General features: G+C 34.8%; 1 protein-coding gene across 6 annotated transcripts in view; it reads left to right on the forward strand.

The window, feature by feature from the left end:
- Positions 1-27,620, forward strand: part of Tfec (transcription factor EC) — a 207,153-nt gene that overhangs the window by 43,466 nt on the left and 136,067 nt on the right. For 2 of the 6 annotated variants that reach the window (XM_047560783.1, XM_047560787.1), the window contains exon 1: positions 25,724-25,832. The exons of the other annotated variants lie outside the window; for them this stretch is intronic. The gene's annotated coding sequence lies outside the window, so the exon portion shown is untranslated. Of the gene's footprint in view, positions 1-25,723; positions 25,833-27,620 lie in introns of those variants that run through there. 6 annotated transcript variants of the gene reach the window in all.

Consider the following 27,620-nt stretch of genomic DNA (forward strand, 5'->3'; position numbering starts at 1 on the left):
TGAGTTGCTTTGATTCTTTTCTTGTTCATTCTATCAGAAAAATTTGTTCCATACCCCAAATAAATACAGAATCCAACTACCTCTTATCACTTACTGCTCTCATCCTGGCATGAACCATGCTCATGGATGACTTCAAAGTCTCCTAATTCACTTTCCTTCTTGCCCCCATTCTCCTCTCCTACCCTACGCATCGTATATCTTCATGTATCCGTTATTGTGATTCTCTTCTTCATTTGCTATTTCACTGAGTAGAAATGAAAGCCCTTAGGGGTTCTCACTCACCTGGTCTCAGGCACAGTGGCCTCTTGTTCTGTAATATTCTGATCACCTGAACTTTTAATGGATATTCTCTCTGTCTGGCACTCTCTCCTCTGCCAGAGATCCCTTATCAGCTTCAAGTATGCTTAAATCTCACCTGCTTCATGGATTCTCTTCCAACAACCCTATTTAAATTTGTAAACCTCTGCTTCTTCTCAATCCAAGTTCTTCTTACCTTGGTTCATCTTTTCATATCTGTGTTAGTCAAGTTTTTATCCCTGTGACCAAAATACCCATCCAGCACAACCCCAAGGAGGAAATTTATTGTGGCTCACAGTTTCAGAGTTTTAATCTATGTTGGGCTGCTCCATTGCTCTGGACCCAAGATGAGGAGGGACATCATGGTGAAGGGGTGCTGCTCCTCCATTCATGGCTGCTGGGAAGTAGCAGGCAAGGGTCTATAATGAAGATGAACTCTTCCAGGGCATGCCCTGCATGACCTACCTTCTCCAGCTATACCCCATCTGCCTATAGTTACCACCCAGTCAGTCCATTCAAACTAGGATGGACTGATTAGACCCAGCTTTCATAATCTAATCATTTTACCTCTGAATATTCTTGCATGAACACAGAAGCTTTGGAGAAACACCTCATATCCAAACCATAACAATAGTACGTCTTACTTACGTCTTACAGTTATTTATTGGCTGTTAATCCCATTGGAAAGTAAATTCCAGAAGAACATGAATACATTTTGTTCATTTGTTTCACTGATATACTCTAATCACCATGCAGTAAGTGCACAATGCATTTTTATTGCATGAAGGAAGGATGGAACGAGACATAATTTCACAAGGTGTAGTATTCTAAGTTGACAGCTATCCTAGTCTACTTGCTGTTGCTATAAAAAATGTCCAAGACTGGGCAATTTATAAAAGAAAGTTTATTTAGCTCATGGTTCTGGAAAGTGGAAGTCCTAGAGCAGGCAGCTATATCTGGTGAGGGCCTCATGCTGTGTCATAACATAGTGTAAAAGAGGAAGGGGGAGAAGTCACATGCAGAAGAGCAGGAAAGAGGGGCAGCCTCACCTTAGGACTCCCTGTTCTCCAGGTATTAATCCAGTCCTGTGAGAAATGAATTAATAGAGCTTAACAACCTAATTACCTCTTAAAATGCCGCCACCTCTCAAAACTGTTATATGGGAACCATATTTCAACATTAATTTGGAGGGAGAAAAACCATATTGGAACCATAGCAACAACTCTTCTTTCTCCACATTTTGGAGTTACCATTTTCCAATCTTTTGGCCTCCATTACTGTCATTAAAAAATCAGACCAAATTGTTGTTCCTTTTAGCTAATCTGTCTTTTCTTTCTGTTTTAAGAACTTCTTGTGTCTTTTGTATTCTTCAGTTTCACTATGATATATCTAGGTATAAATGTCTCTTTATTAATTCTGAATGAGATTTATGGAGCTTCCCAAATTTGTGAATTTGTGTTTTTCAGATCAAGAGAGATCTCAGTCATCATATTTACAAACATTTTCTTTTACATCTTTTCTCACATTCGTTTATGGAAATATAATTGTGTTTAAATCTCTCTAATGTCTCTCTACTTCTAAATTTTCCTCTTTTTTGACTCTCTGTACTATTTAGAAATAGTAACCTATTTAGAAATGTCTCAAAATGTACAAACTTCACTGTTGTCTAATCTGTTTAATGCAAACTTTGAATTCCTAATTCTTATTACATTATTTGTATCTGAAAGTTTTACTGTGTTCATTTTCAAATATGTCTGGTCATATCCCCTAAATTTTTCTCCCTTTGTTGTTCTTTTAATAGTTTCTTTTATTTAAGTTTATGAAGTAGACTCATTTCATGAGGATTCTTTTGCTGTTAGATGAGAAGTCATTGTTTGAACCTCATTTGGAAGTTTTTGATTTAAATCTTGAGTCTCACTTATGCTGACTTTTCACTGTGAGCCAGTTTGAAGCATTGACTATGAACTTGTTTGAGGTTTGTGTTGAAGTGAGTTTATCTATAGAAAATTAGTGTTTGTTTTGGCTAGAAACTTGTGTTTATTACCAACCCTGGATTGCTTTAATCTACATTTTCCAATTTAGTCATTTTGAGCCATATGGATGGTGTAAATTCTTGCTTTAAACACTTGAGACAGGGACTTCTGGATGGGAGTGGGAGACCATTTATATTCTCTAGCCTCTCCCTGTCTTTTTCTCAGAGGTAAAATTATAACAAGCCTCTGGGCAGGGCTATTTCTTTTAGCTACCGATGATAGTGCACTTTCTTCAGGAGTCCTGCTTGGTGAATTTCCTTTGAAATATTGAGGTCACAGACTTTGTCTCTCAAAACAAAACTGTGAGCCTATTAAATCTTGGTGTCTAGTTTGTCAGGGATTGGCACACAGTCTCAGGCAAATTCTGGTCCTTACTTGTCCTTGTGGATCAGCAATTTCTTATGTTTCTGGTGGTTGAAGAATTCCTTTGTGGCCTTCCCTTGCCAAGACAGGTGTTAAAATGACTTTTAGAAATGTTATTCAGCTTTATTAGGTATATTATACTGGTGGGTTTTTCATTTACTTTCTTGTCTTTCATAATTGCTAGAAACAGAATTCAAGCTTTTTCATTTCCTGTCAGTGTTTGTTTTACCTTTGTCTACGATTTTAAGTTTGTCTGTCTCGGTTTTGCTTTGGGTTTAAAAATATAAAGGAAGTGATGATGTCTGAATTTTTAATATGTACTATACTTGAATCTTAAAGTCTTACTTTTATTGGTTGTCAGAGGAATTGTGGTATTTTAATGTTTAAGCAATTTGAGAAGTTTTGCTGCTCTAGAATTACCTTGATTTATTGGATGTCATGGATATTCCTGAGTCAGTGACAGGAACTCAGGTCCATTTGGGTGTGGATTTAATTCAGTCTGGCACCTGGTCCTATGTTAATCCAAAATAACGTGATTTCCTGAAAGTATTTCTGAAACTGAAACTATTTGAAAATTGATTAGGTCTCTTAGGCCCCTTAACAAATCACAACTTTCTTTTTCTCTTCTGTAATGTTGATACTGAAGTGGAAGAACTCTGGCTTCTAAAAAGTGCCTGTAGTTCCATGAGTTCAAAGCTTCTGCTGGATCTGAGTCTAGCAGTTATGGTCCTACATACACATGCAGAAAAGGAAGTGACCTCTGTGGTATGATTTGATAGGAAACATCAGAACCTTTTGACCCATTTACTTTCTCCTCTATTTAGTCATGACTTAGAGATCACTGCTGCAACTACTTCATATTGGACAGCAAAAGCAGGGGTCATTGACTTTGGATAGCTTCTGGGAGGGGTGGCATTTGTGGATGTCAGCCTGCTCTTATTATCATGGACTTGGTTATCAGACAAAGTAACCGTCATTTAGGAAGTGAAGGAAAATTTAGGACAGATAAATTTCCAGAAAGAAAAGAGCATGTTATTTGGATATTTTTCTCCCATGAAAAACAATAAAGAGCGTTGATTATTATTAAGATAGAACTTCTATGTATTTATTTTTACTTTTTTATTGCAGTTAGCTAGGATTATGCTCTTCCTAGGAATACAATCTACATTTGTCAGGAATCTTCAGAGAAACAGAACCAATCATATCTATATCCATATTTGTATCTATATCTATATCCATATCTATATCCATGGAAAGAGATCTAGAATAGACTTCCATTCAATATCTTGATTCAAAGATCTAGATAACTCTCTCTCCATCTATCATGAAAGAGAGAGAGACAGAAAAAGACAGAGAATGAGAGATATATAGATTGAGATTTATTTATCTTAAGAAATTGGCTCACTTGGTCATAATGGGCTGGCAATATGAATGTTTAGGTAAGGGTTGATGTTGCAGTCTTGAATCTAAAATCTGCTCGGATGGCTAACAGGTGGGAGACTGAAGCAGGTTTTCTATATTGCACTCCTGAGGCAGAATTGCTTCTTCAGGGAACATCTCTCTTTGTTTTTCAAAGTTATGGAGGCTAATTTTTCCTTAAGTGTTAATCACATCTAAAAAAAAAAAAAACCCTGTATAGCACTATCTGTATTGGTGTTTGACCAAACAAAGCAGGCAGCATAGCCTAGTCAAGGTGAAAAGAAAAAAAAAAATTAACCATAATGCAATCCTATAAAATCTTAGTGGGTTGCCTGGCAAATTTCACTTATAATTTGATTTGCATTTGCTGAAACACATAACTTTTGAGCATAAGTATGCCTAATGGAATGTATAGGCATATATCGTATCCTAGACAAACCCAAGTTTAATACCCTACTCAGACGAGCGATATTCATGAAGACTTTGTGCTGGGGCTCAACTATTTCCTAACCTGAGTATCAGTGAATCAGAAAATGCTTATAAAATGCTAGGTTGAGGAGAATGCTGGCATTTCTTCCCTAGCTCTGGCATTTCTTCCCTTCTCCTCATAGTCTAAACATTGTAATCTGTGCCATTGTGATACAATTACAGATGAGGAGAGATGGAGACAGATTGGCAGAAACTGGAAGGTCAATTTCCTCACTTCTCTGACTCCTCCTAATCCCATTCCAAGTGCCAAGATCCTGCAGTTCCCTAATAGAAGCATCAATCATATCCCCAGCAAGGGGTGATGTGCAGAATTCAATTTGGCAAGACATCTATTCAATTTCTTGATTTAGACTTCAGCAATTTCTGTTCACTAAACATGTTTTCTCTATCTGCTTCCAGCTGGGAAACCCTGGGTTGATGCTTGTCTGTTTCATGTTGCACTTTATTCAGCTTTTCATCTTGGAATGAGAATTATTACTCATATATATTTTCCTCAGAGCTGTGCTTTTTCTCTGAAGGTCTGTTATGACAACCTCTCTGTATTGATGAGGGGGTCTAATACTTTTCTGTGTCAAAATGCCTCATGTACAATTTGAAAGAGGTTAACTGTTTTCTTATGTTGGGAGTCTGAAGTCAGGCAGGTAGAATATTTTCTCCTTAAAGTCAGTCAGGTACATTTATATTGGCTCTGTCATCTCCAATGTGTGTGTGTGTGTGTCTCTGGTTCCAGTAGTCACCATTTTCCAGCCAGTGAGAAGCTGAAAAAGAAAGTTGGGGGCAGGCTGCTTGTCACAAGAAGATAATCTCAAAGTTGCATCTACCAATTTCACGCATCTTATCAGATTGAACTGATTCATGTGGTCACAACTAGCTGCAAAGGAGGCTGGGAATGAAACGTAGCCTTTCATTCAACAACCAACTAAAACTCAAAGGGTTCTAAAAAAGAAAAAAATGGAGAGCAAATAATGGGCAGCAATCAGTGGTCTATGCTACAACTATATAGGCATTAAATTTATTGATGAGAGTGAAACTTTACTTTTTATAAGTAACAAAAATATTTTCAAACTGGATTAAACCAAAGGAAATTTGTCATAAGAACGTAGGGAACTTGAGGGTAAGAAAGCAGCTGATGACAGGAAGAGATTGAAAAAAGAAACTGAAAATTTTCAGGACACTCCCTCTGTCTACATCTCTGCTTCTCTTTCATTTATCATTCATTTGCTCTACACAACCTGGAGATGATCAGGCACTTGAAAAAAGTAGCATCTTAAGAGCCCCTGAGTTCACCTACAGCTATTCCAGCTCTATGCAGAGCTCATTTGGCTCCTCTGAAACTCAATTTCAAATTTCTGGTTGGAGGAAGCTGACTGGTCCAGCTAATGTCAGTGTCCACCTCTGGTCCACTTAATTGTGGCACAGGGCATAGGGGTCATAGGGTGCAATCACAGTGGTAGGGTCCAGGGATGTGTGGGAGAACATTCTAAACAATAAGGAGAACTTCCATACAGTGTTTCTATCTCCTCTAGATTTACCAGTAGTCTTAGAAATCTATCACTTCATGTATGATCCTTGTCTTTTGTTTCTAAATCTCCTAGTTTGCTACTAAAGCATGTATTTATAGAGACCAGTGGAATTTGTAGCAAAGTCTCATTTGTTGGGAAATATGAAGAAGATGGAAAATCCCCTGAGCTTTTGAAGATTCTCATTCTTTTCCCTATTCTGGCATCAACAGTCAAGTCCTGGTGTTCTGTTTAACCTAAGTGGCACTAACACCTTACAAGGTCACTCTGTGACCATAATGTAAAGAGGTAAACCAAAAATCATTCCTTTTATTATTTTCCTTCCCCTGGTGCTGAAGATTGAATTTAGGGCTTCATGCAAGTTAGGCAAGAGCTCTGCTACTGAGGTATATCCTTAACTCTCAAACCCACTTCTTGGTCCTATCTGAATGAGTCCTGTGGAAACCGCAAACAGGACCAAATTTCTCCCTTTCCTGATTAGCATGAGTGACAGTGACCTGTTTACCAAGCATGTCATTCACATACTCTCTAAGGGATCCCACTAAAAAGCAAAACAAAGAAGAAAAACAAAACAAAAATGTCTATACACACAGAGCACTGCTGCCCATTACCCCATTATTTTGAGCATGTGTTTAGAACAGTGAATCAGTTTGTATAAAAAAATGCTTAAAGACACCTTTTTTAACTTGAAGAGTTTCATAGTTCATTGCAAGAGAATGTTGCTGTAGACTTAACTCTTAAAAATTATTAAACACTTGGAAATTTCCCATGAAAGATTATTTATTAATCATTACACAAATATAATGAGAATATATGAATTTAAATTGTCACAGCAACTTTTCACTGTTTTTGATATTTAAAATTGCTTAAGCAATTTAAATTGGGAAATGGCAATTGACCTTTTAACTTTTACTTTTATTGCTTGCATCCTGCCCTACTGAAGTATTCCTCCTGTGAACTCCTGAATCAACTCCTGCAGCACTTAGTGAGCACATATTATTCATTACATTGTAATATGTATACATCTGTTTATATAACTGTAATTTACATTGATTGTAAATTTCATGTAAAAGACATTTTTCTCCAATTCTCCTACAGGGCTTGATACTCTATATAAAATAATTATTTTATAAATAAGTGACTGATATCGGGATAGTGGGGGACATTTGTTTACAGCCTAGAAAGGACATTAGATTACAAGTTCCTTGAAGAAACATAGCTTGTGTCATAGTCAACATTGTATCTCTAGTGACTAGAATTATATCTGTAGTGGATGTGCCAGCACATCATAGATGCCCTCCAAATATTTGCTGAATGATGAAAAGGCTATAATGCTGTCGCCTCCAGGTAGTGGGGCATTGGGTGAATGTCCCCAATAGAAGGGCAGAACTGGAAGATAGTTTTCACCTGGCCTCATTTTGCTTCTGACGGTGGGCCTGTGAACTATCATGTCCTTTTAAACAACACATTGAGCATGGTCCCTGGTATGCCTATGTTGCATGACACTGTTGATATATTGCTTTAGTTTATACTGCATGTTCCTTCTTCTACTATTCTTAGTTTTAATAATGTAATACTTTGAATTTAAATGCAAGTGGTCCTTAACAGAAATTCAGGATTTGGGGGAGGGTCTACTACTTATCCCAGGCATTTTCTGAGGATGCTAATGTAGTCTTTTGAGATTTAAAATACCTCCTCATGGGATGGAGTCACTAAAAAAGGCAAATCAATTGAACTGTGTTATGGGTTCTGTGGGATACTAAGGGAACACAGTGATTAAATGGACTCTGCTCTCTTACGTGAAGAATGTTGAATTATAGGCTCTAAGCAAGAGTGGGTCCTTGACCTGCTTGAACCACAACAGTCTTTCATTTATCTCATGTTCCACCATGCCTTATTTCTCAGATTTTCCACTTTTTCTGTATCCCAACTACCAACCTCTAGTCTTAGCCCTTATTACCGAACATTTAGATTGTCTTGTTAGACAGTGAATGGGTTTCCTGTCAGTCCTTTACCTCTTCAGGTAGCATTATCCACTACTGCTTTATACCTTATCTGCTACAATGATTTTCTAGAACCTTCCTTCCATTTCTTCATGCTCCAGTGTAAGACACAATAATGGCTCCCTTCTGCTCTTTAAAACCTTGGATGGGTTTCTCTTGCACCTCTACAATGCAGCCTACTGGATGTCATGCCCATTTCTGTCTAGGTGCCTCTAGGTACCTAACCCCAGTCCAGAGGACCTCTCTCTGTTTTCTGACTATACTCTGCTCAGGTGTGTATATGCATCCTTTAACCTGGTGAGGTCTCTGCTTTAGCCTCCCTTCCTTCTAATTCTTGAACATTTACTTCAGGATCCCTCTCTATAAGCCGTCTCCAGGATACAAATGTCATCTCTGAACTACCAGAGCGATTCTTTCCAGGATTCCTTAGTTTATCACGAAGCCGTTTTCTAGTTGTTTCTTAGGACTGCGCTGATTTTTTTGAACCCTGACTATAACCTAAATAAATCTAAGTTTCAACAATTTAAACCTTTTTTTGGTAAGAAACATTGCCTCCTTTTGTGACATACTTAGTAAATAATAATAATAAAATACTGGTGAGATGAAAGTGAGCTTTAATCAAAGAAAGTGTGATAAAGAAGAGGCTCTTGAATGGAGAAGGTCTGTTGAAAGGCTGAGGACAGGCTGAGAAGCAGTGAGAATGGACCATTGTTCCGACACTGTGCAGGGTGGAGTGCAGGGCAGTGAATGGAGGCTGTCAAGTCTGGTTAGACTTGGCCATTGTTCCTGGGATGCCCGTGTTAGCTCCGAGTAAGAGATAATTCATCAGAACGCTCTTGTACTTTTTTCCTCGCTTGCTCCGGGGCAGAAACTGTTCTACTTCACAGGTTGAACTTTTTACCTCTTGCCCTGAGAGGTAGAAACACGCTGCCTGAGTGCTTCCATTTTGAGACACCTTGTAGGAATCCTTATTGAATTGCTTTAGAAGAGTAGAATCTCAGCCCTCTAGTGCATCAATCTGCCACAGCAACCCCAGAGGGTGTTATTTTTCAGTCAGAGGTAGAAGCCTCCCATAATATGGTCTCATTGGGTTTTGGGGGGAAAAAGACAGCATTTTGCAAGCATAGTTCTAACTGGACATCCCCATGTTGCAATTATGATTGTATTTCAGTTTCATAGCCTTTGTTATAGAGGGTTTTGTGTGAATTAGGAAGAGACGCTTTGGGTGACTGTTCAAGCTTTTACTTTTTTTCTTTAATTTATTAAAGTTCAAATTAAACAAGGCTCCTGCTGTTACCAAAGTTTTCTGAACTATTTTGTGTAAATGTTATTCATCCTTTGAAATCAATACAATTAAAAGTTGTGTTAAGAGTCCTCCTTTTCAAGGCTGTGAACTTTTTCTCTAAGGATTTTTAACTTGTTTCAGGTCTTTGATTTCTTAAATGCAGTTCAGAGAAGAAGATATACATGTTCTTTAATTGCTTCTTAAATTGGCAGAGTTATATTGTCTCTTAGACAAAAAATCTTTAAATGATTGCATTTCTCTGTAGATTAGTAGCTTGTTAATTTTGAGGATGAAATGAACTCAGAAATAAAAATCATTTGACAAGGTATCTCAGGATTCACTTCAAAAAGATGCAGATTCTCCCTAACAAGGACCTTTCTGAGATCAGAGCTCCTGTGCGACGTACTGGGGACATCTAGCGGACAAATGTAAGAATAAAACATAAAACTACACTCAACAGAATCCCAACTTTCAGATAATGTGATGCATGAAAAAAGAATCAGAAAACCAATGCACTTTATGTGAAGAAGATCATGTACATTTTAAACATTGTTTATGACTTTATTATTTTAATTATGCATTTAATGTCCTATCTAATTTGGTTATGCTAAGTATAGTTTATTGCAGTGTCACATTTTAATTTAGCACATCCAGTATGTAACAGGAGATACCATCAACCTTTGAGAGTCATTTTACATAACACAAATGAATGCTGTATTTGGTTACTTATATGACCTTGAGAAAGCCTGTCTGAATCCCTTTCTTTCACATGTAAAGTACACAGTTAAACAAATGACAGTTAATGTTTCTTCTGGTTTGGAAATCTAGAATATAATTTGTATGATATTATTTTTTATTTTCTATATTGTCTTACACTATTCAAAGGTCTTTTTTTTTACAAACATCATCTAAATTCATTCTCAAAAAATGTCCTCAGTATTTAATTCACATGTAAGATGACTGTGAATTGAAGAGTTACTCCAGGTTCTTGACATTTGCTGCTTTTTAGTAGAATACCACCTAGTCCTTACCATATTCTTTACATATTTTATTTCTAATCATTTTAATAATTTTACAGAAGAGGATCTTTAAACTTAGTACTTATTTGAGAAAGTTAAGGCTCAACGATGTGAAATAACTTGCTCTAGTCTGTCAGAGTGTCCCAGACATGGCCTGTGTTCACATCTAGGTCTCTGAATTTATTATGTGAGGCTGAAAATTATCACTTGCATAAGCAAAGGACTCCAGAAAGCCAGAACTGTGTGTTTATTTACCCTGAAGATTGAGGATCCTGTAGGTAGGTGCTTTGAAATTCTCAAACTAGAGCTGCCTATGAAATATAAAGACACAGAGACATAACTTAGAGTTGAATATCTCAGAAGCTTTTTTAAAAAATCATTTTAAAAGACAAATTAAAACCACTTGGTGAGCCCTTTATCTTGGAGAAAAAAGATCATCAAGAAAACTTAGAAAGATTGCTGGTCACTATGAAGTCTATATATATGAAGAAATGATGTTCGAGGTATCAGAGAGACACAACAGGATCTGTAGCTAAATTTTAAGACTAAATTAGCCAAAGATAAATGTATTGAAAACAGCAAAACTGATTAAATTTGCAGGGATAATAGACAAAATTAAACATTTCTACATATTGTAAGTATTTTGCCCTTGGAATGGACAATGCAATGAAAACAGATTCATCAGGAAGCAATTTGAAATAGAAAGAAGGATCAATTAATTAGATGTAGTGATTTGAAAAAGTCCACATAATTTATTTTGATGACATTGATTTGACTAACTTTACCTTGGAAAAATGTTAAATGTCACTATCACTAAATAGTGATCATTTTTAATTATAAAAAATACCTTTTTGGTACTCCAGTTATTTTTATAAAATGTTTAGTTTTATAAATAAATTGAGAAACTATTAGAATAAATTTGCATCTTAGTATTAAACAGTACTCAAGACTCAATTGATTTTTGAATATGTGAAAGTTAATGAGTTAACTAACACTTTAAATAACTTCATATTAATATTCAAATTTCTATTGAGATTAAAAACATACTATGATTTATTAATGGTGAAATGTTTACATTATTATCTTCAGTCCGTTTAAGAGAAAGTCAATGTGTTCAGTAAATACATTTTGTAAGAATAAATCTTTCATGGAGAAGAAATAATTCATTTATTAGCATGTAATTATAGATTTCTCCTTAACTAGGCCTATAATCCCAGCAGTGTATTCTATTTACCACTGTATGATGACTCGATGAAATCCACCATAATTCATTCAGATGTTAGCATATACTCATATCTGAGTTTTATGTAACTCCAATTAATACACATTTAAAACAATACTTTTGAATTATTAAATTGTTCGAACTTGTTTCCATTAATGGGTTCATAACATTACTGCCTAAAAAGTCATATCCACTATCAATGTCATTTTATTATGGTCCCCCTCCTTTTTTTCTGAGTAAATTTAATATATGTCTTATAATAAGACAAAATTCCTACACACTGAATACAATAATCTTTAGACCTCTTGGTGATACAGGAAAACCGATAGAAAGGATTGATATAACTGAGCCAAAGAAAGTACAACAGTATGGAAAATAAACGAATGAGTTATATGCATACTAATGCTTTTTAAGTGACGTCTTCTAATATTCACTGTGAGAAACCAGTCTTTGCAGAGAACCCAAAGCAATATTTTTTCTTGTTCGTTTTGGCGATCATGCACATTATGGAAAGGTAGTAACTAAATCAATATTATTTTAGTTTAATTGGATTAAAAATTAGAAATGCAAATTCTCCTCATAGTCTATCTATAAGCCCTCATCTCTGTTTTTATGGTAATACCCTTTTAATGGTTTAAGCCTATGAAGAAAAAACACTGAAGATTTTTAACTAGCAGCTTTGCAGGGGGCAGAAAGGAGCAAAGAAGATTTAGTGGTGAAAAGAGCAAATAAATAGGTGCTCCAAGATTAAAAAGAGGGTAGAAGTGCATGCTGAGCTGTTGAAAGACCTCTCTGTGTTTAAAGAAAAATATTGTTTGGTGCTTTCACCAGTGCATGATCAAAATAAGAGGTACAAATTAGTTCATGGCTGCTGAAACTACAAAACATCATGCAGAGCGCTGTCTTTGGGAACGTTTTAATGAGGAGAAGAGGTCATCAGAGTGTGACATTGCTTTTCAGAATTCTTCAAGAACAACACAGACTTCCTGTTCCAAATGTGGTAGAGAATAAAACAACCTTAGTAGTAATCGTACAACTTTTGAACCATGTTCCTTGGAAATGCTGTACCGTGCTCATTTTGTAGCTTTAGTTAGCTATCTCAAAGGAAACGCTTCCATATTTTCCATGTGCCCTTATTTCAAAAGTACAGTGAAACGGTGGAGCTTTAACATGGATTATATTTATAAAATAAAGTTTTATTCAGGCTTCTAAAGAGATTTTAATGTTTTCATTGCTCCAGGTGAAATGGTACACGGTGGCTCTGTTCATTAACATTTAGCATCAGTGCAAAAAAATCAAGGATTACCACATACAGCATAAAAGGAGGGATAGTATGACTTTGAAATTAAATTCACTACAATCTTAGTTTGGCCTCACTTCGAAACGTGATTTTAAAATGTATAAGTTGTTAATGACATTCTAGGTCAAATATTCATAGTCCAATATCAAGTCCTACAGAGACTGGCATTATTCAAATGTGCAACGTATTTGAGCAGCAGCTGAAGAGGTTTTCCTGATGCTTAATAAATAAGACATTTATTTTGGATTCAAAGGCTAGCATTATAGTGCTATTTAATATTTTTAGTATAGATTGGTGTATTTATTGCCACTCTACTGCAAAACTATAGCATTCCTTCTGGTTTCCATTAGTATGACTGCATTTATAGAAATGTGTATAGACAAATATTTATGTTCATATACTTAATGCGAAAATAAAAAATCAGGACTTCTAATTTTTCATTTAATAATGACTACAATCTTATTAATCTTAAAGTTAACTCTTGATTTTTTTCTTCCTAAGTAAGTGATTCACAAATAATCACATTTTTCTCTTGATGTGGAAAATTAATTGTCAAATGCATGAAAATAATTTCAGAGACCCACTGGGAGAGTTTGAACTTGAATTGAGACGGAAGACAGATCACTTCTGTGCATAGTAATGTTCCTGATTAACTTGTAAGGAAAAGGTGATTCAATCTGTATACAGTTAATTGACTTAGAGGTAGCAGGACATAGTGTACATCTTTCCCTCCTTCTTTCTTTTAAAATCTTGCCTTATTTTTTTTTTTTTTTATTTCTAGAGTAAGAAGAGAAGTCAAGCAGAGGCTTCCTGTTTTAAGTATGATAAAGGATAAAAGCTGTCATTCTCGTTTTACAGCTTTTCAACTATTTAATCAAAAACTTTCTGAACTTCCAGAGATCATTTACTTAACTCAGTCTTTTGTATTAATTGTATTTCTTTTAATGTATGCAGTCTTTGTTCTTAAATATTCTTATTCATAAACCAGACATATTTAAGTTGCCATCCTTCGTATGTAGAATTTTTCTACAAAGACCTAGTGAGGTAGTTATATTTAGCTTCTGCTTTTAGTCTGGTGTGACTGGTCTGCTATTTTTTGACTTGGTTTCAAGTCTTTTCCTGTCAATGATTACACATTAGGAGCTTGTGTTGATTTAAATTTTTTTGGCATTATTATTGTTCAGGTCCTGGTCTTCTCTTGTACAACTTCAACAGTGTTCTCTTTCATAGACATTACTCTCAAATCTTCAAGAGGTTTTAGCATTTAAAAAGCTGCACTAGGGCTCAACATTTATTACTGTAGCACAAGATAAGCCTTGAAAATTAATGCAAGAACATGAGAAATGAAGGGATAAAAAAAATCTAAAATTTTCTTTGGATTATTTCAAAGTGCCTTCAGTCAGAAAAAAAGGCGGATTTTTTTGAGCAATCAACAAAAGTGGCTTGAAAAACTGATAAGATTGTATTTTCAAGAAAACATTTATTAGCAAAGGAACTTTTCTATTTAAAGAAAGAATTATTTTTGTTTGTTAAATAGCAAATGTTTGTAGTTATTGTTACCAACAATCTAAATATGAGGCATTATGATTCAAATAACAACAAAAAAAATCACTGCATGTAATGTTTGAAAGCTGACAAAAACTTAAGATTATAAATACCTTAAAATGTTATAACTTATTATGAAAATATATTTATCTTTTAATTAATATAATAATACATTGCTTTATCTCCTAATCTATTTGATAGACTATTATGAAGAAAAATTTAAAAATTGGGCATAGCTATATAATTAACATAGAGGACAGATAGAAAATGATTTTAAAGTAGACATATCATATCGGCCAAATACCTACTTGAATATTCATTAAAACATTTGTTATGAACATTAACAATAAAATTTAAAATTTAGCGATGTTTTGCCATTTAAATGCTTTTTCACTTTTTTTCTAGCTACTAATATTCTATAGTTTGATTACATGTTAATGCAATTTTATTGTTCTGAAAGAAAGTTCATGACCTTGAGGTGTCTTCAAAAACCTCTCAGAAGGTCTGCAGTATTGAAATTATTTCTATATTTATTCTAAAATGCTATTAGCTATTTTCCCAGGTTTTGTATCTGTACTGACTGTGCAAAAGCAATGGTGAGTTGAGCTGCTCCTGCTTCTTCATGAATCAAGGTTGAACTGCTGGCAGTCATTGTATTGTTCACTGCTGTGCATACTCAAACAAATGAACAAATTCAGATTTGCTTCAGATTGTCCTGATAAAGCAGTAAAAATCACCTTTATTAAATTTTAACTCTTGAGCACATTCAGTTTTGAGATGTGTTCTTAAATGGCGATGTTACAACTAACCCCTCCAAAATGTCCTGAGTTTGATCTTTTTAGTGTAGACCTAAATGGTCAACTACTTCATCGGATGCCCAATCCAAAAAGCAGCAATTTATTCATATCCTTAAGAAGACATTGCAAAGTAGCAGTTTTGCATAGAGCTGTATAAACAAAATGAAAGAATATGACTTATGGTTGAGTAATTTTGATTACATACAGAGTTTTGACTCATGGAACAAGTTTAGGCACTAACTCCTAAAATAATGCCTCTGGCTGCTCCACAGTGCATCATATCACTGGCAGGCATGTTCTGCTGATCTGGAAAGAACAACCTAATTCCTGATTAAAAAAAAAATGCGACCATTTCGACCTCTCCATCAAGTTTTCTCTACAGATTTTTGGAGCATAAAATGAAGCATAATGACCTAATATGATTATAGGCAAGAGTGAAACTTCAAAGGAGAATTTTTAGGAGTGCAGAAAGTGACAACAATAATTAAGTACCTGGATCCTACCATTTATTGTGCCCATGTAGAAAAAACTTGTTTCAACCCACTTTATATTTAGTGTGTTTTAACCTGTCAAGGAAACTAAATCCTGCAAATCATTATATACAGTAAAGATTTCTTAGGGCAGAAACTCAACCTATGTAAATTTTTTTATGGTATTGAAGGTGATGTTAGAGAAAGACAGGAAACAATAGTTGAAGAAACTTTTTTTTTCCAGTACTCTTGTATTTGCTACAAGAATAACTCTATAAACCTGAACTTTGCTAATTAAAACAGTTTCTTTTTTCCTATTTATTTTTGAAGACTTCAGGAAACTGTTTTGTATGCAACTAGTTAAAAACGATAACAAATAAAATGATTATGCTTGCTTTCATGGTATGTATAAGGTTACTAAACTGCTAAATGAGGAATCAGTTCTGGATTGTATTGAAGGTAGTGTTGTGGTATTTGCATTCTAGATGGTAGAATTGTTGATTAATAGATCAATGCTGAAACATGGGTCCATCTTTGTCCCAGAGGAAGTCTAAATTGACTGATCTTTGCATTTTGTTCTTGTTTTTTGCTGTCCAAGATATTTATTAACTGTTACATGAGGGTACAAAGGACACTGATCATATGTTGGCCCAATTTCCAGATGGTATGAAAACATAGCCATAGAGGTTTAACATCTATATTGTATATTTAATAGTTATTTTATAAATTAACATTTAAAAATTTTCAGTACATAAGTAAATTATAAACAAGATCTAAATCAATGTGCTGAGTAAAATTTTATATGAATATACATTAATGTGAATTATTTATTATATATTAAAGTAAACGGAAAGTTCATTCATTTAATGTCATATAAATAAATAGGTATGAATACAAGTTGAGCGTCCTATAATTTCAAAATCTGAAATCTGGAAAGCTTCAAAACCTTGAACTTTTGAATACTAACATAATATCAAAAGTGGAAAATTTCCTAACTGACCTCATGTGACAGGTCACAGCAAAACATGGGATGCATTAAAAATATTGTATAAATTACATGTGTAAGGTGTATGTGAAATATAAGTGCATTTTGTGTTTAGATTTCGGTCCTGTTTTAGTTAGCTTCTGTGTCACTGTGACCAAAATACACAACAAGGATAATTTAGAAGAGGGAACGTTTATTTGGAGCTCATGGTTTCATAGGTCTCAGTTCATAGACTTGGGTCATTGCTCTGGGCCCAAAGTGATGCAGAACATGATGAGGGAAGAACCCAGTGGAGGGAAGCTCTTGCTTCACAGCATCAGGGAAGTGGAGGGATGGGGCACAGGGGAGATTCATCATTCCAGGGCATGTCCACAGTGACCCACCTCCTCCAGTCATGCCCCACCTGCCTTCAGTTATCATCCAGTCAGTCCATTCACAGTAGGATGGACTGATAAGGTTGTAGCCTCATAATGTCATCATTTACCTCTGAATATTCCTGCTTTAACGAGTATTTGGGGCACCTCATATCCAAACCACAACAGGTCTCTTCCCTAAGATTTCTCTTTACACGTCTGCAAATACTCAAAAATTATTGAAATCTGAAATACTTTTGGTCCCAAGTATTTTGTGTAAGGGGTACCTTTACTACATTTTGCAAAACTCTGATCTAGGCAACGACTGGGAAATGGAATGAGGATGAAGGACCATCTTTGAGAAATAATGTGCAGAGTAAAGACAGCAGGACTGAAGACACATTATCTCTAAATGACTGGTTTTAGAAATGTCAAATTTGATGTGTATACATTACCTAAGCAGAGTTACCCACTAGTTTGCTGGAATATGGCTTTGAAGAGTCATTTATCACTGAATTGCAATATATTTTGCAGTATGTTTGCATACATTACTTAATTTGATCCTGTAAGTATCCCTGTGATTAACTCACCATTCTCATTTTACAGGTTTATTTATTCCCTCATTCATTTATGTGAGAAATAGTTATTAAGTACCTATTATAACTGTGTTAAGTGCTGGGATTTGACACTTAACAAAATTTGCAAAATTTTCTGCATTACCAAATATTACATCTAAGATGAGAAAAGAAAAGAAATTTAAAGGAAGATTGATGTAATATTAATGTAAACTAGTAAGAGATTGAATCTGAATTGATACCCAGGTTGCTGTTTTTAAATCTCAACTGTGTGGCCTTTTCTCTTTAAAGGATATAAACCTTTGATATAAACCAACCATATCATGCTGCATGAGAGGGAGAAATACAGAGTGAGAGTGACAGAGAGAAAAAGAAAGACATTAAAACCATTAATAGTGGTTATATTAATATACGTAGTGTGCAGAATGAGGAGATGTGCATGTCTACCACAATTAAATTGCTCATCTTACATTTAGGTAGTGCATTAAGTTTTCAGCACTACTATAATTCCTATGAAGTAGAATTTTCTGGAAGAGACACGATGAGAAACTGTGCCATATGATGAACTAGATAATTTACATGGAGACCAAAGACTTAGAGAAGACTTGGTGACTTCTTTTTAATTATGAAAGACGGTTAATCATAGATACTTAAATGTTCGGAGTATAGACAAGGTTTCCTAATCATGACAGTTTGTAAGCAGTTTGTAAAAACGTTTTATTGTGTTAAATACTCAAAGGCCCTTCCAACATATGGGATATTAGATGGACAGCATAGGAATATGTGATTGTATTCTGTTTTCCGTAATTTTCTTCCAAATTAGTGAATTTTACCGTAAATTAAAATAAAGACAATATGGATTTTCCATAAAAAAGATTTTTTAGTATCTCTCTATTTGCTTTTGCTTGCTAAAAGTTATATAAAGTTTCTATAACTTGTTTCCTGTTCTAGTGTCCTGTCTTCAGGTGCTTATTGCTAATTTGTTTATTTAAATTGACAAATGAAAGCTATCTATATATACACACATACATATATATTATATGAGTTGTACAACATGATCATAGAAGATACATTGCAGAATGATTAACCCAAGTTACCTTATATATTTTTTTGTGGTGAGAAATTTAAAATCTGCACCATTAGCAATAGCAAGTATAGATTATGTTGTTATTAACTATAATTATCATATTACTTAATGAATCTCCTGATACTAGTCTGCTTATGTAATTGAAATTTTGTGTCCTTTGACTAACGTCTCCCAATACCCATCCTTCCACCAACACTTGGTAACTGCCATGGTACTCTGCTTCTATGCATTTAACTCTTGGATTCCATATATATTGTAGATCATTTGGTACTTGTCTTTCTGTGCTTGACTTATTGTTTTTCTCTCCCATCTGGGATTCTGACCACTTTTCTCTTCCCTGCTTCTTCCTCAGACTTTCATGAAGGTGTGGCATGAATTTTCTTGCAGCTTAGCACATGAGTACTTTCACTTCCTTCTCTATACATTTGATGAAATTCCTTCCATTTGCTTACATGTTAGCTTCCATAGTTGTCATGCTCTCTTAGGCATCAGTGAAAAAGACAGATTAGGCCTCACCTCTCATGGAACTCATAGTTTAGCTAGTGAATGGGTAAGAAAAGAAACTGCCAGCCCCCTGTGGTCAGTGACAGTTCCCATCAGTAAAGCTCATAGGGAACTTACAAAAGAAACCTACCCCACACTTAAGTTACTCAAATGAGGTTTCTAGGACTTAAAATATGCAAGAGTGAGCGAGGATATTGTTAAGTAGATGAGCATGTGTGTGTTGCATGTGTGGTATCAGGAATGTAGCAATAAAAAGAAAAATGCAGGGAAAAAAATGACTGAATCACGAACTGACTGTGAGGAGGACAAAGAGCAGTTGGGGTTGAAGGTGTTACAGAGCAACCTGGAAGGGAAACGCACACTGGGAAAGCCATCTGGGGAGAATTTGGCTAAGAGCTAGCCTCAGAATTGATAGATTGTAAGGATACTGGCAGCCACAATGGGAGCAAGAAAGATACCACACAAGGACGGTTGTACTCCAGATCTTGTTCTTTTACCACTTTATTGGCGAACCTTTGAGTGAATTTTATTATCTTCTTGTTGAGGGAGGAGTGACTGCATTTTATTTTATTTTGTTTTATTTTTACAGAGCGCATATTGATTCAGTGTACACAAATGGGGTACATCTTTTCGCTTCTATGGTTGTGCATGATGTAGATTCATACCATTTGTGTAATCATACATGTACATATGGTAATGATGTCTGTCTCATTCCTCCATCTTTCATACAACCTCCTCCCTCTCGTTTCCCTCTATGTAATCTAAAGTTCTTCCATTCTTCTTTCACCCCCACCCCCAACCCCTTTAAATATCATATATCATATATCATATATCATCACTCACTTATCAGGGAAAACATTCGGACTTTGATTTTTTGGGATTGGCTTATTTCACTTAGTATGCACAAATTGAATTTAGTGTTCTCTGTATGTTTATTGAAATATTATGTGTCAAAGCAAAAACAAACTTAGAAAATATAAATTGTGTTTGTTCCACCAGTACTTCTCAGTAGCAACTCTCCTTCACTTTTATACTTCCACATCAGGCTGTGGCTTGTCTCCATTGCCTTCTCTAACCCAGTCACACTTACATACTACTTTAATATTATTTTTTTGTCCACTTGCCTTTAAACAACATTTTGGACAATCTACTCTTTTATATCTATTTGAATATTTGGATAGTTTTTGGGTTTACAAGGCTTTTCTAAATATAAAGAAAAGCCATCCAGAAACCACAAAGAAAATAGTAGATCAGTAGATCAATTGGTAAAACAGAGGAAGCACAAAAGAGATAACTTTTCTAAGGCACAAAGTATACAACTCTGATGTAATATGCAAAACAGTAAACAAAGAAACAAAACAAAACAATACTGAAGCAGAATCTTGCCAATTTTAGGTCACATTCCAAATTCCACATACCCAGGAAGTTAAACCATGTTAAATTCACATCCAGGATAACATCATGAAGCAAAGATATTTAAAGCTAATTAAGAGAAAAGGATAATGGGCTTAAAAGGGATGAGAGTGAAAATAATCAAAAACATCTCATCAGCAACAATAGAGATAATGGAGTAGTGAAAGGAAAATAATAATTAATCTAAAATTTTATACCTAGCTAAACAATTACTTAAGGGATAAGACAAAGTAAATCCATTTTTAGACATACAAATATTAAAAAAAATATTCAGCAAAAATAAAATTGATGCCAGATAGAAGGTAAGGTTTACAAGAAATAATAATGAGCACAGAAAGAACTTGTCAATAAACCTATTATTTGTATGTAAATAACTAATCCTTACATACATAAATCTAAATTAAACTAAAACTTTAAACCAGTGCTCTTCAAAGTATAATCAACTGAGGTATAACTGTGCACAAACTACTTGTGATTTATTCATTGTATGTACAGAAGTAGAGAGTAATAGTTTGAGACTTTTGTAGACATTTGACTTTACTGATGGCAAAAAAGCAAAGTTATACTGCTGATTGTTAGAGAAGTACTTCTCTGGGTGGGAGTAGCAAAACAGAAGGAAGGGTGAAGTTTAATGAGTAATTGAATGTGCTACAGTCTTGTACAGGAGGAAAAAAGGGAATTAGAGATTTTTCAGAAAATATATATATTGGTTAAACACAAAACATAGAAATGGATTATTTAGTCTCCAATTCAGTAGAAGAAAAGAATGTTGGAGCAAAGAAAATAATATTAACAATGGAAGAAAGTAGAAGAAAAAGAAATGGAGGAAGTGTTACAAGGGAACAGGAAAGAGATAATAGAAGTAAGTCCAAATTTATCAGTACTTTTAATAAAAGCAAAAAGTTTTCTCTCACTTACTAAAAGACAGAAATTATTACACTGAACAAAATAACCCAAAGTCCAGACATGTGCTGTTTTGAAGAGTTGCATTAAAAAAAAAAAAAAAAAAAAGACAAAGAAACAAAAGAGCACTCAGGAAAGTTGAAACTAAAGATTAAAAACCCCAAATTTACTAACATAAAATAACCTGATTCAGTAATACTTACTTTTCATTTTTGTTTTGGCCAAGAATTTCCCTCAAAGCAGAAAGTGTATTTCCATAATGCTCTAGTCTCACTGACATTAATGGCACCTAGGGTTTTGATTTGGTGTTTTCTTTCAGTAACATCTCTTGCTAATGTGCCTTTTGTCATTTCTTGGGCATCTTCTTGGTACCTTTTTAATGTGAAAACTAATGAACTTCAGTTCTGGGAAATTTTTTTTTTTTTTTATTAATTCTTTGATCATCCCTTCCCCTCTTTTTTCTTTTTTTCTGGAACTCTTAGTAGTTTGCTTAATGTTGTACTTCATGGTTTGCTTAATGTACCTCCACGATTAAATGTCTTTCTACTTGCCCTCTCTCCCATTTCCATCACTCTTTTATATTTTTGCATTTTGAGATAGCTCCCTTATATTTACCTATTTAGTTAAAATAGATTTTTCCTAATCTTAATGTATCTTGAGTTTTATTTCAGCATATATATTCTTTTATTGGATACTTCAATCTTTATTTTTTCTTTTACCCTTACCCTCTGCAAACATTGTTTGATTTACTTCTAAGTTTTTTTCCCCTATGCCTACATATTGGAGGTTTTCATGCTGTCTGGCTGAATTTCTCTGTTGTAAAAACCCCTATCTTGAGGAAGAGGACCAAATGCTGGGTAGGGACATGGGAAGCTGACTGCTCCCAGTCAAGCTTTCTCATATTGTCCCATTTTACTAGGAGGTCTCTGTGGTATCAGAATTGCTCTCCCCACTATACTGTATAGTCCTGAGACTTTGCTTCGTTCGGTCCTTTCATGTTTACTCTAGATGGTTTCCAAATCTACAACTTCAGCTTTGATCTCAATTGTCCTACATTGATAATTCCCAACTGGATATTTTCTTCCTAAAGACATTTCAAACTAAAAATATATCTTAATGGGGTCATCAGTTCCCTAAGACATCTCTTACATTCTTAGCCCCCCTAAATAGTATCATTCTTGGGTTCATCCTCTTAGTTATCCTTCATGTTCAGTCTAATTAACCAAGTCTCAGTAAATTCTTTCTGGTGGATTTTCCTGGAATTGTCTCTTCCATTTTGTTCTGGCCATTGCATGCGCTCCACCAATTTTGTTTCTTCTCTAAACTAATGTACCCCTGAATGAATTCCCCATGTCTTTATAATCAAGACCATGTCATGCATTGCCATCTGATCAATTGTCTTAAAGCACAGATGTGACTGTGTTTCTTAGAAGCTCAAAAATTTCAACAAGTTCTTGTCATTTGCTAAATTGAAGTCAAATTCTTCAGCTTGGAATTTCATATCTTCCATATTCTAGTTCCAACTTAGCTTTCTGATATTTTCTATGGATTCACATCATGTTTTCTATACATACAGTAAAAGGAATAAACTAACGTTCTCATATCCAATCTTGCTTTACTAACCCTGTGTATTTGGATATGGTAAATCCTCTGCCTGATTATCTTTGTAATAACCCTCAATCCTGAATATTTAAATCATACTTGAATTATAATATGAATCAAAAATGACACTTCTTTCATCAAATAATCTCTTGCGTCTGTTGAATGTACCTGCTACACATTTCTTATTAGACAGGTTGCTTCTGAGGGTCAGTTAAGCAATTGATTTACTATATACTTCCAAAATGTCTAGTATAACATCTTTCTAATTGTAGGACTTCAGTATTTATTGAGGTATGAAAATATATATTATTTGCATAATATATAATGTATTCACTTAAGAGTTATCATGGAATTATTTACTATCTGTTGGGTATATGTGAACTTTCTCACCCCATTAAGATAACTTGAGGATAAGATCTGTTACTTCAGTTCTTCGTTTACCTCGACAATAGCTCATGTAATGTCTTGCTCCTGTGCTGTTCTTTTGTGGCAAAATAGCATTATATGTAGCATATAAATAATTGTCCTGTGATGTCTTTGAAAATGTCAGTTTGAAAAATTGGGGGGAAAATTTACATTGGAGAGGTTTTTTCCCCTCTCCTCAAGATAGAGTCAGTTCCTACCCCTTAAAATAGTCTAATTATTTTACTGGAGACCTAGTTATAAAACTACTTGCGGTTGCACTAGAAATAGAATTCTGGTGTCACTTAATGAGATTTTTCAAGTTCACATTACTTATTCTGGAGACTGCTTCATTTGGGTAGATTATTTAATATTTTATTTGTTTTATTATTCACATTTTGGGGGTAAAATATTTCCATTCACATTCAGAGTTAGTTGAATTATGTTCCAGAGTTCGAGTGCATGGAACTTTCTCCCAGCTTTGTTATTTCCAAGTGTGCATATAGATGCTTGCTGTGTCTGTGAGTCACACCCCTGGAGCAGGGTTTCTGCAGTTGCCCAAGAAGTAAAACTTTGTCCTACCTTAGAATGTAAGTTAACAATTCACTACCTGTTCAGTAATTATTTCTTTCCCTTCCCTGATTTTCCTTCTTTTACTGCCTGCACACAAAGCAACTATATTCAATTGAAAACTTGTATAATTATATTCTACAATATATTTTGAAATATATTTAAATGTATCCTAGGATTTCAGGAGACACTTTTATATTTAATTTTTGATTGGCATTTTATATAATAAAGGTACTTAAGATAAATCCTTTTACATTGATGGACTATAATTCCAGTAATCTTTCTCTACTGTAGTTCTCTTCCTCTTTCTTTGCCAACTACCAACAGACCACTAGATATACTTCAATTACAAGGATTCTTCTCTACTCACTTTTAGTGATTTATGTATTGAGATCTCATGATATGCTTAATACCATACTAAGATTTATGGAACACGTAGACATATTTAAACCATAGGAATTCCATCATAGATATAAAACTCATAAAATGATTTGAAAATAATTAAATAATAAACTGGTGGTAATAAACACAAAGCTTATTAAGCTAGAGAAGAAAGAAGGGAGGTTGGCAACAGTAGTAGGGGGGGGACACTTATGGTACTCAGAGGTGGATAAAAAAAAAGAGTGGTTATACTTGAGATTTGGGAATAGTGAAGTATCAGGGAAAAAGATGGCCCGAGGGTGGTCAGGATATGAGCTAAGTTGAAGTGTGGGTTTTTGTGAGTTAGACGGGACTTCATAACAATACAAAGAGATCTACTTATGCTTTCAACCTTTTGGTAGTGAAGGGGTATGATAAAAATGTTTAAGTACACTGGCTTCAGATAAGACTCATAAGGGTTATGGTGTATCATACAAGATGGCAAAGGGTGACAGCTAATTGGCTAAAATAAAGGCACCTGCAAATAGAATACTTTTGGAGACAATTTGGAATTATGAACTAAGTGAAACTAGGCTCAGAATGGAAGGAAAAGAAGAAGTTTGATCCAAAGGAGAAGCTTTAAAGTCACCTTGCATTTTTTGTAGTAAACCCCCAATGTTTTTGAATTTCAGTACTTTGTTCACATGCAGTTCCCCAGCTTAGGCCACTAGGTGGTGATCTTTGTTAGTTGGTAACTTGTTTTTTAAAAGATGAGTTCAGCAGTTGTACAAAAAACTGTCCTATTACATATAATATTTGACATATAACCTTCAGAGCTATGGATATATGTCCATGAATGCTTCTCTTTCTCTTTTATTACTTATGGTCTTAGGTAAAAGAGAGGAAATGGGAAGAAGATAAATATTTAGATCTCAGTTCTCAAGCTTGCTTGACTCATTGTCATTTCCCAATCTGGTCACTGCTGTATAGGAGCATGCAGCAGGAAAAGGCATCCTCTCTCTTGTGGGCTTGATAGGTATTGTCTACTAGGGGTTTCCTACACTAAAGCCAGTGTTGACCATGATGAGAAGAATGGGAGAGAGGGACATAGGGGATTTGGCTAAAGGATCATTCTCACATTATCTTGTTTTTACTGGTCTCCAACCCTCATTTCTTCTTCTTGTCCCAGAACCTCACCTTTGACTTCTCATCTTGCTGGAGTTTATAAGCTATGCAGTCACTTCCTTTAAGTTGAAGAAAACATACTACCTGGCAAGTGAAACAAACGAGAGACAACTTGAGAGAGGACCACTCGGGTAGGCATCGTGACTGCTTGTTGAAGTAGTGATTGAACGATGGATTTGAATGAATGAGCATCAGTAATGTAGTGAAGAAATGGTCTTAGTCCCAGAATGCTCAGTGACTGTTTCCATGGAAACATTTTTTAATGTGTAGTGGACTATTTGTTGTGTGTGCCTTAACTAGTTCTTTGTACCCTGTGGACATGAGAACCCAACCACCATGGCTAACATAGTTCTGCGGGGAAATGCTTTTTGAGTTGCAAACAGTCAACTCACTAATGAACTTTTGTTAACCTGAGATTTTATAACAAGTTCTTATTAAATGAACTAATAGCACAGTTCATAAAAGTCACTTTTGAAGTGCTTAGTCACAGCAACATGTAATTAACAGTAAAGACTTAAAGTGCAAACAGGGGTCTTATCTATCCAAACAGTTTTTTAATGCCAAGTTTCTTGATGATCTTTAATAAACCCTTGCAACTGCAACAACAATTACAACTTCAGTGACTTTAGTAAGTCTGAAGGCTCCTCCTTAATTTATTTCTAACATATCCCTGTAGAGAAGAAATTCTGGGCACCGAGCTACAGCTATACATTTGTTACCTGTTCTGAAAATTAGGTTGTCAATTTTCTCTTTAGTAGAAGAAAGGAAGGTTATTTCCTTTTCTCCCAATAGCTACATTTTAATGAATTTTTTATTTTACTGATTTATTCTTGACTGCTTTTTCCTTTCCATTTGACCTTTTGGGCCAATCAGGGCTTTTAGCCAAGGATCAAAGAAATCTGAGTCCCGGCTTAGGCAAATCCCAGACTCATTTCTTTTACCTTATTTCACTGCCTCATCTCTGTCTGACAAAGATAATCATCACATAATATTAATCACTTGGAACCCTGACCTCTGAAATAGTGAATCGGTAGAACAAAATTTCTTGACAGCAAGTCAATACATTTTAATGCCACTACATTTTAAAATAGTGGTATGCTTTTATTTATCTACTTTTTCTGAAGTGAAATTCACATAACATAAAATTCACCATCTTAACTATTTTTAATTGTACAATTCTGTGATTTCCAGCACAGTCATAATGAACTGTAGCCATCACCGCTGTCTATAGTCATGCATCAATTAAAGATAGGGATAAGTTCTGCAAAATGTATTCTTAGGTAATTTTGTCATTGAGTGAACATCATCAAATGCAGTTACCCAGATTAAGATGGCTATGATGTCAGCAGGTCGTATTATCTCATGGGAACTGTTGCATATGTGATTCATCACTGATGGAAATGTCATGATATGGTGCAGGAGTAATTTCAGAACATTTTCCTCACCTCCCCAAAAAACTGCATGCCCATTTGGCAGCACTTCTCATTTCTTTCTCTTCCTATTTCTGACAACCACCAATTGCTTCCTCCCCTTTGGATTTGCCTATTCTGAATATTTCATGTAGGTGGGGTTTTTTTTTTTTTCATTTCATTTTATTTTTTTCCATATATTTTATTGGTTCATTGTAATCATATACAAGGATGGAATCTGTTATTACATATTCCTACATGCACCCAATAACATAATTTGGTCAATATAATTCCCAATCATATATGTGGTTTTTGTAATATGTGATAATGTGTGACTGCTTCTGTCTGGCTTTTTTCACTTAATGTATGCAGTGTTTTCAAGTTTTCCCCAGGTTGTAACATACATTATTACTTTACTAATTTTAATGACCAAATTATATTCTTTCATATACGCACTACATTTTGCTTATCCATTCATATGTTGATGAACTTCTGGAATTGTTTCCACTT

The sequence above is a fragment of the Sciurus carolinensis genome, chromosome 8, assembly GCF_902686445.1.
Source record: "Sciurus carolinensis chromosome 8, mSciCar1.2, whole genome shotgun sequence".
Lineage (NCBI taxonomy): Eukaryota > Metazoa > Chordata > Mammalia > Rodentia > Sciuridae > Sciurus > Sciurus carolinensis.